Source organism: Micromys minutus (genome assembly GCF_963924665.1).
Source record: "Micromys minutus genome assembly, chromosome: 18".
Lineage (NCBI taxonomy): Eukaryota > Metazoa > Chordata > Mammalia > Rodentia > Muridae > Micromys > Micromys minutus.
In genome coordinates this window covers 29674821-29689181 of record NC_137953.1, presented here as the reverse complement: position 1 = coordinate 29689181, position 14361 = coordinate 29674821, and the positions used below count along the sequence as shown (strand labels likewise).

The window sequence follows — 14361 nt, the reverse complement described above, 5'->3', positions numbered from 1 at the left end:
TCCGACATTTACAGGAAATACCTAGAGAGTAAAAAAACACACCAGTGAAAATGTATGGGGCTGTTACCATGTACCCAGCTCAAGACTAAGAGCTGTACTGGGTTCTTTCATTCAACCCCATGACCACACCATGGAGCTGGTACCGTATTTATCACTACCCTCCTTTCAAAAGGAGACAGGAGCCTGGAAGACTTAAATTATTTGGCTCAGTCCTAAAAAAATCACCTTCTGGGTGGATTCTTTGGGTCGGTTAAAGCAAGGTGAGGGTTTATGAGTGCTGTAGCTATGCAAATACAAGAAGGAAATAATAGTTGAGAAGGTACCCAGCAACACGGATGTAAAAATACTGTGTCCCCAGCATACAGTAATCACACACAGAGAAAATGTGGTAATGACTATTGACCTGAAGTTCTCGATGCCAGAGTGTTTTGTGCACAGGAAATATTTACAATACTATATTTACTGTAGTTAGAAATTTAAAAATTTTCTTTTTTTTTTATGTGTATATATGTGCATGTATTTATATGCTACATGTATGGGTATCCAAAGAAGAGACCAAAGGAGGGTGCTGGGTCCCCTGGAACTGAAGTTATAGGCAACTGTGGTATTTCCAGAGGTAGGAACCAAACTTGGGTCCTTTGGACAAACAGCAAGTGCTCTTAACCACTGAGCTATCTCTCCAGACCCACAAGTTTTGTTTTATTTTAAAATTTAATTTAATTTAATTTTGAAACAGTTTCTCTGTGTAGTTCGGCTGCCCTGGGACTCACTTTGTAGACCAGGTTGTCCCTGAACTCAGAGATCTGCCTGCCCCTGCCTCTTGAGTGCTGGGATCAAAAGCATGCAACACCACTGCCCAGCTTGTTTAATTTTTTAAGTTACAACTTTAACAGTATGATTCTTTAGATTTAAAATTCACTTTACTTAGCACTGTGTGCATGTGTGTGGCCTGAAACTTGATATATATGGTGCTTTAAATGAGTATATCTTCCAGAGGCTCATGTATTTAAATGCTTGGTCCCCAGTGGGTGGAACTGTTTGGGAAGGATTAGAAGGCATAGCCTTTTGGGAGAAGATGTGTCACTGAGAGAGGGCTTTGAGGTTTCAAAAGCTGACAACATTCCTAATTAACTTTCTCTGCCTCATAGTTGTGGATCAAGGTGAGCTCTAGTTACTGGTCTAACACCATGCCTACCTGCCTTCTGCCATTCTTCCCACTATGATGGTGTGAAACTGTGAGCTCAATAAGCTCATAGTTTATAAGTTGCTTTGGTCATGGTGTCTTATCATAGTGACATCAAAGTAACTAAGACAGAAGATGGTTCCTAATACAACCAGGCTAGCTTCAAACGGGCTGTGATCCTTCTGCCTCTAGCTCCTAAATGCTGAGATTACACAAGTATTTCAGTGTAGCTGTGCCGTGCTCTAAATCTATAAATGTTGTATCTTAAATGCCCCTGTCAAACACTGGGCAGAGTAGTGCATACCTTTAATCTCAGCACTTGAGAGGCAGAGGCAGGTAGATAGATCTCTGTGAGTTTAAAACCATCCTAGTCTATGAGTTTCAGGACAGCCAAAGATATATAATAAGACCCTGTTTCAAATAAAAACAAAAAATAAACAAAAACAAAACATAACAAATTCCATTGTCCTTCAATACTGTATACTAACATATTGTAGTTTAAAATCAGCTATTAAATTCAACACTTAAAGTATAAAGTAAATGACTATTCCATTAGGGTAAATTTTTGTAGACAACACTTGAATATAGGTTTGAAATGTGCCCAGATTGCTTAAAACAATACATTAACATAGTAGACTTGGACTGCATAAATATTACATATTCAATTCTCAATCTCCAGGGCAATGTTCTCTCACAGAAAGCTTTTGTATTTTTCCTTAAGAGTACTTGTATGGTAATTTTATTAGCAAACTGTTTATTTAAACACATAGTTTTCTGTATGTGCGTTCAAAAAGACCAGAGGAAGGAAGGCATCAGATCCCCTGGAGCTGGAGTTGTCTGTGTGGATGCTACAAAATAATAATAATAATAATAATAATAATAATAATAATAATAATAATAATAATAATAATAAATTGTGTCCTCTGGTAGGAACAGCAAATGCTCTTAATTACCAAGCTAGCTCTCTAGTCCCGATCAGATTGTCTTTTTATCAATTTTCATTTCCTTTATTTTTTTTGAGACAGGGTCTCTCTCTAACTCTTGCTTTTCTGGAATCTCTTATATAGACCCGCCTAGCCTTGAACTCACAGAAATGGACCTGCCTCTGCCTCCTGCCCTGAACTTACAGAAATGGACCTGCCCCTGCCTCCCAAGTGTTGGGATCAAAAGTGTGCACACCAGGCCAGGCCTAGTGTTTCCTAACTACAAGAGTGTAGTAGACTTTACTGGCTTTCTCTGATGCTTTAACAAAAAATATCAGAGCCTTTAAAACGTGCTGTAATAGTTCCTTGAATTCAGATTGCAATTTATGATTCTTAACCCAGAAAAATGATGTAGTTTGCAACTCTGTTGAATTAGACCAAAACAAACTTTTGTTAATTTTAAGACTTGTTTATTTTATGTATATGTGTATTTTATATCCATGAACATATATGTACTGAGCTGGTGCCCACATTGTTTGTGAGCTATCATGTAGGTGTTGGAACTGAACCTGGGTCTTATTAATCAAGTGTGGTGATATAAGTTTGTGATTCTAGTATTTAGCATATGGGTGAAGAGTTTAAAGATAGGCTGGGCTACACTACGGGACTGTATCTCAAGCAGGAAAAAACAAACACACAAAACCTCCGTGTATTGGTATGTCTTTGTTAGTGTTTATTGCTATAAAAAGACATCATGACCAAGGCAACTCTTACAAGGTCAACATTTATTTGGAACTGGCTTACAGTTTCAGAGGTTTAGTCCATTATCATCATGGACGGGAAGCATGGGCAACGCACAGGCAGACATGGTGCCAGAGGAGCCTTAGGTCTAGATCAGAAGGCAACCAGGGAGGAGGATCTCATTTCACACTGGGTGGAGCTTGAGCAAAGAAGCCGTCAAAGCCCGCCTACACAGTGGCGCACTTCCTCTAACAAAATTACACATCCTCCAACTAGGCCACACCTCCTCCAACTAGGCCACACCTCCTCCAACTAGGCCACACCTCCTCTAACTAGGCCACACCTCCTCTAACTAGGCCACACCTCCTCTAACTAGGCCATACCTCCTAACAGTGCCACTTCCCATGGGCCAAGCATATTCAAGCCACATATTCAACCACAAATTCAAGTGGTGTGAACTTGAAATTTTAGCATTTAGAATCTCAGGCACGTGCCACTGTGCCTGACTCACTGTAGCTTCTTTCTTTTTTGATTTACTTTTGTATTTTTCCTTTATTTCTGGGCCATGACTCCAACAGTAGACACTGGAAAGGTTGGCTGTGGCTCTGCCCAGAGTTATGAGGTCAGGCTCTGATGTGTTGGGAAGACCATTTGTGCTTGTAATCCCAGTACTTAGCAGACGAGGAGAGTGATTGCAGTGTGTTCTGGGCTGGCCTTGTTTCCAGGAAATGAATATCACTCGCTCAGACAAGGATGTGAAGGAATAAAAAATAAAATAAAATAAAAATGATGGTCGCACGTATTATAGTTTGGGTGCAATTTTAGGTCATTAAATACCAGTGATTGAGGACTCAGAGATATGAGTCCAAGCAAGATAAGACATTGCATTTGGATACGTTTTGTTCAGAATGTCAGGGTAACTATGCAATCAGACACTGACAACTTATCTAGGAGGATCCTGGATGGTCCCAGATTCAAAGGATTCACTTGCATCGCTGAGTTTTTTCGTCGTTAGATTTATCTAATTTTATGAGTGTTTTGGCTGCTAGTGTATATGTGCACCACATAGGTGCCTGGGCAGAAGAGGGCGGTGAACTAGAGTTAAAGTCTGTTGTGAGCTGCAGTATAGGTGCTGGGAGGCAGGTCCTTTGTAAGTGTAAAAAGTGCTCTTAACACTGAGCCATCTTCCCAGTTTGCACTATTGAGGTTTCACATGCACACAGGTGGGTGAGATTCAGCCCAAATGATCTTTAGGACCCGGGCATATCTTTGGCAGATCTCATAGCTTCCTCCTCATCGTTCATGAAAATACATTTTTTTTTAAAGTTACAGAGAAATAATAAAAAAAAAAAATGTTATAGCAAACAGTCACATATCCTCCATCGAGATCAGATCCCGTTGTTAACATCCAGTTAAGCTGGGAGGTCTGTTGTCAACTCCTCCTCACTGCTGGGTAGGGAGAAAGATCCACTAGCTAGGTGGCCTTTCCCATTCCGGCCGTAGGCTGGCAGTGGCGGGTGGGGGTGGGGGGCGGCGGCGGGCGCGCAGGGCGGGGCGGGGCGCTGCGTGCGCTGGACGCGGGGCTGCGCTCCTCGGGTGCGCTCTTGGGCGCTCGTCGCCGCCGCGCCTTGAGTCAGCAAACTCCACCGTGCTCCCGGCCCGGCGCAGCCGTCCAGGACCGCGCGTGAGTAAGCCGAGCCTTGGGGAGGGAGCCGGGTGGCCGGCGCTGTGCTTGCCCCGGCACCTGCTCAGTCCGGCTTGGGACGCCCGAGATGCTGGCGCGAGCAGGTCTCCCCCCAACCCCCACTCCCCTTCTTTCTGAATTCAAGGCCAAGCACCTTTGAGTTTAGAGGCCGGGAGGGCCAGGGAGGTTTTTCTTTCTTTCTTTCTTTTTTTTCTTCTTCATGGGATTGTGGGATTGATGGAAAAGGCCGCAGAGGAAACCCATGCTGATGATTGGGTTTGCTGACATAGGGAAGCAACAGCCTGTTTATCGGCTCTGGACACATCACACTTTGCTAAAAATTACAAGGATTGTTAAGGGGATGGTCACGGGATGTCTGTTTCCGCAAAGCACAGGCGCGTGGAGAGCGATGGATTAGAAATTGTCTCAATTTACGCTATCTCCATTAACCCTTTTAGTTCGCGACAGGGGAAACCAAGGTCTGAGAGGGTGGAGCAGTACTCACCCGGTGGGAGGGGTGTATGGAAATCCCTCTAGTCCTGAGAGTGGGCTTGTGGGAGTGGCCGGAAGGGGGCTGAGGACATTAGGGGACTTCTTCAACCATTGGCCAATCCATGAGGGGCTTTTCTGGAGGAGGAGGAGGAAGAGGAGGAGGAGATAATAGTGGTGGTGGTTGTGGTGAAGGGTCCTAGCAACAGTGCCTCAAGTGAGATTGAGGAGTCTGCATGACTTCGCTTGATTCCTGTCCCGAAGGCAAGGATACGGCAAGACAGCCATTCTGATTCTGGTCTCACCCAACCTCTCGTGTCTTCCTTCTGATCCTAGGAATAGAGCCCATGGTCTTGAGCATATTATTAGCAAGCATTTTAACCACTGAGCTGCGCCCTAGTCCCGTTTATTTTTTTAAGGAGTGGTAGAGTTGAGATTGGCTGACAGACTGCTTTGAATAGCGATATAAAGGTAGATATATTTAGAAGTGACTATGTGGAGATGTTCAAGACCCCATTAGCAGATTCTTCTAGTTAACCAGATCATCCATCTCGGGTTCTGTCAGCGCGTTCCTAATAACAGGAACGGGCTGACTGGCACTGCCCTCAAGGAAGTGTGCCCATGGTGGTAGTGGGGTGGGCCGGCATGCTTCTCTCTCCACTGCTTGGACTGCGCTACCCACTTCCTTTATTTCACTTATGGGAAGACCTTCCGAGATTGGCGTCTTGAAATAAGAACCATCATTCTTTCTGTGTTAAGTGCTTCCTTTACAACTCAGTCCTCCTCTACTTTAAAGCATTCTTTCTTGACCTCCCCCCCGTCTCTTTCAGTCTGGGCATGGCACTACTTTGATTTAATTTTGAGTTAAGCCATTGGGGAACTCGTTTCTTTTTCCTCTTTTGGTATCAGGGCTGCGATGTAACACTACTTCAGAAAGGCAGAGAACTGAGGGAGAACAGCCCATAAAAGAAGGGCCATGGCTGAAGTGATGGTGGCCAAGTGGAGAGTCCCCGCAGATTTTAGGGCTGTTATCACCAAAGGATTTTTGTTTTTGTTTTCTATGTTTAATGTAATAGGTTAGAGTTAAAACATGTAAGCTCTCTGCCCCCTTCCAGCTGGAAGCCATATAGGATTATGGGTTAGCCACAACTTCTGGTTTCAGACCCTTCTGAGGTGAAAGCTTGGTGTCCTTGTTTGCTACTTACAGTATTGCTGGCAGGTCAGGCCAGGTGTGGTGTACTCTGTGTTACAGGAATACCTGTAATCTGGACACTTGGGAGGTCGCAGCAAGAGGACCAGGGGTTTGAGGTCACCCTTAAGAGCCCTTGTCTCAAAAGTGACAAAATAATGTCCTGGAACTCAATATGTAGATCAGGCTGACCTTGAACTAAGAGATCTCCTTGCCTTTGCCTCCCAAGTACTGAGATTAAAGGTTGAGGCGATGTCTCATGTGGTCCAGACTGGTCTCTAACTTGCAGTGTGGGAGATGCTCTTGAGCTTCTGATCCCCCCAAGTGTCCATTACAGACAGGAGCTACTAGAATCTGTAGCTGAGGATGCCCTTGAACTCTCAAGTACTGGGGTTACAGGTGTTGAGCCACCATATCTGACACTATTATTGTTATTGATTTAATTAATTACTCTGAAGAAGTTTCTCATGTGGCTCAGGGCTGGCTTTCTGCACAATGTGTAGCTGAAGCTTTGAACCCTCCACAATCCTGCACCTACTTTCCAAGTTCTGGGATAACAGGCCTGTGCTTCCACCTGATGATGCAAAGGGGATTTTTTTCCCCTAGCCAGGCAATGGTGACACATAACTTTAATCCCTACACTCAGCCGCAGGAGGATCTATGAGTTTGAGGTCAGTAGGTTCTATAGAGCTAGCTCAGGAGAACCAGGGTTACACAGAGAAACCCTTTCTCATAAAATGAGGAAAAGGCAAGAGGGGTGGGTGGACTGAGTGTAGGTCCATGGTAGAGCACTTGGCTAGTGTAGGTAAAGACCTGGGTTTGATCCCCAGAGTGATAAAATAAATGAGAGCATTATGTTCTCACTAAATCATGACAAATTATAAAGCCAATTTTACTATTCTTCTCAGCTAACATCTGGGGAAACTAAGGTATTTATGCCTTCTCCAACTTAGCTCACAGTTTTAATCATCAAACAAACGTGTTGCAGGTTTCTATAAAAGGTGTAAAATGATTTAGGACTCATGTATGCCAGCCCCTGCCCTTTTCAGCTTTACTTAGCATTGTACTCTGTGTTTGTGTGTGCACATGTGGGTGCTGGCTGGGGTGCACATGTGGGTGCTGGCTGGGGTGCACATGTGGGTGCTGGCTGGGGTGCACATGTGGGTGCTGGCTGGGGTGCACATGTGGGTGCTGGCTGGGGTGCACATGAGGGTGCTGGCTGGGGTGCACATGTGGGTGCTGGCTGGGGTGCACATGTGGGTGCTGGCTGGGGTGCACATGTGGGTGCTGGCTGGGGTGCACATGTGGGTGCTGGCTGGGGTGCACATGTGGGTGCTGGCTGGGGTGCACATGTGGATGCTGGCTGGGGTGCACATGTGGGTGCTGGCTGGGGTGCACATGTGGGTGCTGGGAATTGAGCTCAGGCTGTAGGTTTGGGAGCAAACACTTTACTTACTGAGCTATCTTGTTGGTCCTGGATCTTTTCTTTATTACACCTTACTATTTATTTATTTGTGTGTGTGTGCACATTTATATATGGATTTTCATGTGCCCCTGCACGTACATGGAAATCGGAGAATGACTCCCGGGAGTCACTTCTCTCCTTCCTTCCTGTGGGTCCTGGAGATTGACCCTCCAGGTTTGGCAGCAGACACCATTACCACTGATGCTTCTCACTGGCCTCCATGCTTCCTGAATCCTTTTTTTTTTTTTTTTTTAAATTTGATGCATCTGAGACTGGCCTTGAACTGCTGGTCCTCTTATTCCCACCTCCCAAGTGCTAGGGTTATAGTTGTGTGGCTCCATGCCCACCTCATGCATCCTTTAAGAAGATTAAGAAAGGTACATTTTTGTTTTGTTCTGTTGGTAACTATATGAGTTTTCTTCTGATAAAATTGTTGAGTACCAAATTAACAATTCATCAATAACTAAGACACATATATGGACAAAGAATTCTGCTTCTTACCCTGTTCTGTGCCCACTACAGGTCCTGGTGCACTAGGACCTTCACTTTGTGAAGTGCTGTTTTTGGAATCAAGTTAAATATTCAAACTAGATTTGATTGATGTCAACACTGATATCGAACCAGATTGCTGTATATGGCTGTTGCTTTGTCCCCAGTGTGAACCCGTGACAGGTTGTAAAACTTGTAAGAGGTGGGGGCCCAGTGGGAACTCCTAAAGTTACCGGGGCTCTGCCCTTACAAGGGATCAAAGAATGTTCTCCCAGGACTATGAGTTAAATCTCCTGTGGGAAAGTTGTTCTAGAAGTCTGAGGCTGACCTTTGCACTCTCTTTGGTGTCCTGTCTGTCATGTGACGTCTTTATTTTGTGCATGCTCTGTCCACTTCCAGGCCTTCAGCCGAGGAGCATGCCACTGTTTCCACCATAAACCTGCAGCGCTGTGCACTAAACACACCTCTTCAAATTGCAAAGATACCCAGTTGTAAGTGTTAAGTCACAGATGGGAATGGATCAATTTCCAATGAAAAGAAAGGAAGTCTGGAGCCCTTTTTGATTAGGGGATGGGAAGATAGTAAGGGGGGAGGGGAGTCAAAGGAGGTCCCTCAGGACGAAGGCAGACTTTGCTAGGATCAGTCCTTGTGTCCAAAAGTATGATGGAGCTTTCTGATTTCCTTCCAGGGATATTTTATGCCTATTAGGCATGATGAGATAGATGCTTTATCAAGGCGATGAGGACAGCTATTCACACTGCCCAAGCACTTTGATTTATGCCATTTAATCCTGTGGGGTAGGAATTGTTATTGTCAGTGGTTCAGGGAGATGTGATGACTTGAACAAATGAAGAGAGAATTTGAATCCTGGAATATTCCTGTTGCCATGTTTGCCTTAGACAGGATAGTATCCAGATAGCATTGTTCAGGGGTCAGGGGCAGGGGAATGGCTTTGTGTTTAAGAGTACTTACTGCTGTTGCAGAGAACTTGGTTTTTGTCCCCGCTACCCCAGTACATTGGGTGGCCCTGAATAGTCTGTAATTCCAGTTCCAGGGGATCTGGTGTGCAATTCTGGCCTGCACATCTGTTCTGTATAGAATCTACAGACTCCCACCCCCACCAACCCCCCCAAAAATACTACTGCTGCTGCCGCTGCTGCCGTCACCAACACCTCCGTTACCACAAGCCTCACCACCTCCTCCGACACTCACTTACTCCACATACAAATAAATAAAGTTTATCCAGCATATGGTATATGCCTATAATCCAGCTCTTTCTGAAGCAGAAAGATCCTGAGTTTGGGGCCAGGTTGGGCTACATATATAGATATGATTACAAAACAAAGCAAGGGAAAGAAGGCTGAGGCAACACCGATTTAGGTTTCCCCAGCGGAGGCCAGTAGAGAGGGAGAATTTGTAGCAGGTCACTGCTAGCTTTGAAGGACTTTGTCACCATCTTTCAGGATTCACAACGCTCTATTTTCCCCTTTGTGCTTTGGTTGTTAGGAGACCCCCCTAAAGTTGATACTAGCAATGGGAGCATATATAAGACCCCCCCCCAGGCTGCTGAGACAGCTGCTTGGAATCAGCCATTCAAGCACACAGTCCATGTGTCCGTGGGTTCCAAGGTTCCTGGGCCTCCTTCTCGGTGCCTCTTCCTGGAATCTCTTTGTTGGTGCTTCACATGGCTGACCTGGCGCTGACCACACGCGATTTCCGATTCAGTACTCACTGAGCTATTGCGCACTTGTCTTTCTCAATGTGTGTTTTGATTGCAGGTCCTTCAGCCGTCCTCTACTTCTCTCCGATCCTTCCGACTTTGTTCTGTCTCTACTGGCTCTCCAGATCTGTGCTTTTCAAACTATAAGGGTCCATGAGTCCTGGGATTCAAACAGTATGTAAATGCAAAGGGTTTTATTCTGTAGAAGTCCAGCATGCTGGGGTCTTCCCATTTCTAATATAGAGAGACCCTGAGGTGAGCACACAGGCCTAATTTCAGACACCTTAAGAAAATCCCAGGGTAGGTGGGCTTTGTCTTACTCTATCTGTAAGCATTCCAGACCCATTACCGAGGTGTGGTGGCTAGAAACTGTTGCTGAGGAATCCTGGGGTAGGTGGCTTTGGCTTACACTATCTCTAAGGCCATTCCATTACTGGGGCGTGGGAGCTGGCTGGAAACTGCTGACCAGGTGGTAGGGTAGTTTCTGACTAGCTGCCCGAAGCCTGTCATGAAATCAGCCTAGCTTTTTCAAAACATTAAAAATATTTAAACAACATGCATTTAGTTTTGTGTGTGTGTGTGTGTGTGTGTGTGTGTGTACCATGGCATGCAGGGTGGATGGAGGTCAGAGGACAGCTTGTTGAGGTTGGCTGTATCTGGACTTTTTTGCTACTTTGTGGGTTCCTTTTTTACTTTCACCCTTCTACACCCCTCTTTTTCCCTTTAACCCCCTAACCCTAGGTAGGAGAGAAAAAAGAATAGAGGGGAAACGGGGCGATGAAATTGTTAGACTACTTCTTGCTGATTAGGGGGGGTTGAGTTTCCTAGAGCAGTTTGATCTACCAGGAGATCTAATTTCTTCATTTTATCTCTGTGTCTAACCTCTTAACAAACTATAACAGACTAACAAACTGCATCCACTCACCAGCTAGCCAATCAGCCCCTTCTAGTGGGGCTCTAGCATTGATATATTCTCTCAAAGATCCCCAGATTTCCAAATGTCACACACCCCCAAAAACTATCTGCAACTGGCAAAATCACATCCCTGCTAGAGCACAAGGCAAATCATAGTCAGCTGCTGTGGACAGTCTCAAACAGCCCGGTATCTCACACCTGGGATTAAATAAAAACACACCCTTACTACATTTCTGTTTTTAAAGTTGGCTCTCTTCTTTTACTGTGTGGGTCTCAGAGATTGAATTCAGGTCTTTGGGGTTGGTGGCAAGTGATGTTACCCATTACTCTAGTTGACCCTCTCAGACATTTTACCCGAAAAAAATCATAGGAGACAAAGCAGGTTTCTGGGCCACAGGACTCAGTAGGCCTGCAGCGAAACCTGGGAGTCTATTTCTCATTCTCTGAAGCTGGCACAGATGCTGTACAAGTGAGGCTTTTACAAATCATTGGTAAGCCAGAGACTCCCTTTAGTGCAGGGAGTGGAACTCAGAGCCTCCTGGAGTATGCTGGGCAAATGCTTTAGCATTGAGCTACATCCCCACTTGTCAGTTCTGAGTTCTTTTGTTTCACAAACTTAGCCCCTTCCTCACTGATGGAGAAATATAACCTTACTCTAGGGTGTGTCAGTCTGCTGACCCTCCTGGGTTAAAAGAGAAGCCACCTATGTAGCTCCAGGTTTCTTCTGAGCTCCAGCACCTTTGTTCTGTAACTGTGGACATCACCCATTTTCTCTTTTATTTTAGCCTTATTTATTTACTCTGTATGTAAAGGCATGTAGTGGTTTGAATGAGAGCGGTTTGTATAGGCTTATATATTTGCTTGGTCTCCAGTTGGTAGAACTGTTTGGGAAGGGTTAGGAGGTGTGGCTTTGCTGGAGGTGTGTCTCTGAAGATGGGTTTGGAGGTTTCTGGACTCCCATAATTCCCAATGCTCTTTCTCTCTGCCTGTGGTTGTGGATTAAGATGTGAGCTTTCTGCTATTCCTGTGCTCCGTCATCATCGACTATAACCCTCTGAAACCGTAAACTAAATTAAGTGCTTTTCTTAAAAAAATTATTTTACTTTTCTCTGTGTGTGGGTGTTTTGTCTGCATGTATATCTGTCTACCACATGTATGCCTGCTCTTTTTTTTTTTTTTTTCTTTTTTTTTTGGAGGCCAGAAGAAGGGGTTGAATCCCCTGAAACTGGAGTTATATAACCACCATGTGGGTGTTGCTAATTGATCTTGATCCTAGGTCTCCTGGAGGAGTAACAAATGCTCTTACCCACTAAACTATCTCTTAGGTCCCTAAACACTTTTTATAAATTTCCCCATTCTATAGAAAAGTAAGAAAGAGATGGCATGTATACCATGTTGTGTGTATATGCATGTGTGCCATGGCAGGCAAGTGCTAATGGTCAGAGGTCAACTGTGGGCGTTTCCTCCTTCTACATGTGCATCTCAGAGATCGAATCCAGGCTATTGAGCATTCAGGTTTGCCCGTTTATCAAGTTCTTTATCAGCTGAGTCATCTTGCCATCCCCCGTCACTCTTCTGTGAGTACAAATGTGTACGGTCAATGAACAGGGCAGAACACAGGGCTTTGTGGGTAACTCATACTCCTTGAAGTCACAGACACGGCCATACCAGGAGTTCTGTATGGCTCTGTGATTCACTTGTGACTTCTTCCTGTCAGAGCAGGTAGTAGAAAGGAGGAGATGGGGAGGCAGGATGGTCCTGCTGCATGTGAGGCTGGGCTCTGCTTGGGTTGGGAGGTTGTAGTGTGGGTCTCAGAGGGAATAACTAACTTGCGGCCTTTCATTGGTTTGCCTAGCAGTAATGAGACCCTTGGAAGCCAAGCCCCATTTAGCCTCACTCTTGGCCATGTTCCCATGTACTTGGAAATCACATAGGTTATGATTTGAAGCAGGGCGCTGGCCATCTCTGGCTTCATGGTAAGTTGATTTCTCTGATGGTTGAGCAATGTTGGAAAAACTGAAACTGAAAAAAAAAAAAAAAAAAAAAAAAAAAACCTGTGACCTGTGTTTTGAGAACTTGGCAGTGCTGTGTCTACAGACAGACACATATCAGAGGTCCTTGGCTTACTTCAGTGTTTCTGGCAAAAATGAAGTTAGGTGTAATAACCTTGGCATTTCACCTCCTTCTTGAAGGACTTTCTGTGTATCTCAGGCTTCTTCATCCAGGCCAGGCCTTGGATGTCTGAGAGTTAGTGATCTGACTCTCGAAGCTGATGGCCATGATCTGTGCTTCCCACTGGCGTGTGGACCCCAGAACATATAGATTGAAAGCATTCTGTCCCCTAAACATTGTTAACTGGTTCAGAGGATATTTTAAGGAAACTTGTTTTTAAAGGACCAAGTGACTAGAGCTGGGAGCTGGTGTAGTGAGTCCCAGGCACTGGCCTCCAAATTTTCTCGATGAATATTTACTGCAGGTCCATGAAGCACACAGTTGGCTCTTTTATAGGTAAGGAGACTGAGGCACGGAGATTCTAAACGATTTCCCTTGGCCGAGGGCTGGGTGTTCATGGACAGCCCGTCATTGGCAGGGATAGCTTCACCCCTCATTCTCTGTGCCCTTGGCTGAGCATAGAAACACTTCGCTCACTCACCAGGCTTCCTTCTTGCTTGTCAGCTCTTCACGTTTAGAGCAGTATTCTGTTAGGCCCTTTGAACTTGATCTTTCTTGATCCCACACGCCATGGAAATTCCACCCAGCACCAGTTCTGTGGCCTGTTGTCAAAGGTGGCAGTTTTCCATGTGTTGCAATACTTCTGTTTTTTGATTCCATTGCGTGATTTTGAGGCAGCGTCTCAGACTGGAGCCCAGGATCCTAGACCTCACTTCATTATCCAAGCTGCCCTGGAGTTTGAGGAGATCTTTCCTAGCTTCCCAAGAGCTGTTGCTGGCGTGAGCCACCACAGCCAGGCCCGCCGCTCCCTTTCCAAGGAGATGGTATCAGTTTCAAGCAGAGCATTCAGCAGTGGATTTTTCTCTAATCCTCATACCTTCCTAATCATGGCTCCAAACAGGGATGGTGGATGTCCTGTGTTGTGCTAGCTTGCTCCTGAGCTGGGTCTTCTCTCTGACTCCAGGGCAGAGGTCCCCTTTGCAGCTTCCTCATCCTGCCTGTGACACCAGCCTTCTTCCAGTCACTGGTCCTTCCTGTTACATAGTGGCCTTTATTTCCTTTTTGTAAAAAGTTATTTTTTTTAATTCTTAATGAATTCTTTGGAATTTCATGCAATGTATTTTGAACCTATTCAACCCCAATTTCTTCCAGATACACCCCTACCTCCCTGTCCTCAATATTTCTTATTATCAGTTCTTTCTTAGTGCAGTTTTAGGTTCACTGAAAATCTGAGCAGAAGTTGTGGAGAAAGCAGAAGTTGGATTTGCAGTGAAGTGTTATAGTATGTCTGTGTGAACTGGAGCTGTGTGTTGATTGGTGTTAGAAGTTGTAAGACTCAAAATTAGACACAGCATTGTGCACCTGTAATCCTGGCAGCACATGACCAGGAA

At 45.0% G+C, this 14361-nt stretch overlaps 1 protein-coding gene across 1 annotated transcript in view; it reads left to right on the top strand.

The window, feature by feature from the left end:
* Positions 1 to 9983: 9983 nt before the first annotated feature.
* SNX10 (sorting nexin 10) overlaps positions 9984 to 14361 on the top strand; it is a 50289-nt gene continuing 45911 nt past the window's right edge. The window contains exon 1 of the mRNA XM_080932505.1: positions 9984 to 10057. The gene's annotated coding sequence lies outside the window, so the exon portion shown is untranslated. The remainder of the gene's footprint in view (positions 10058 to 14361) is intronic.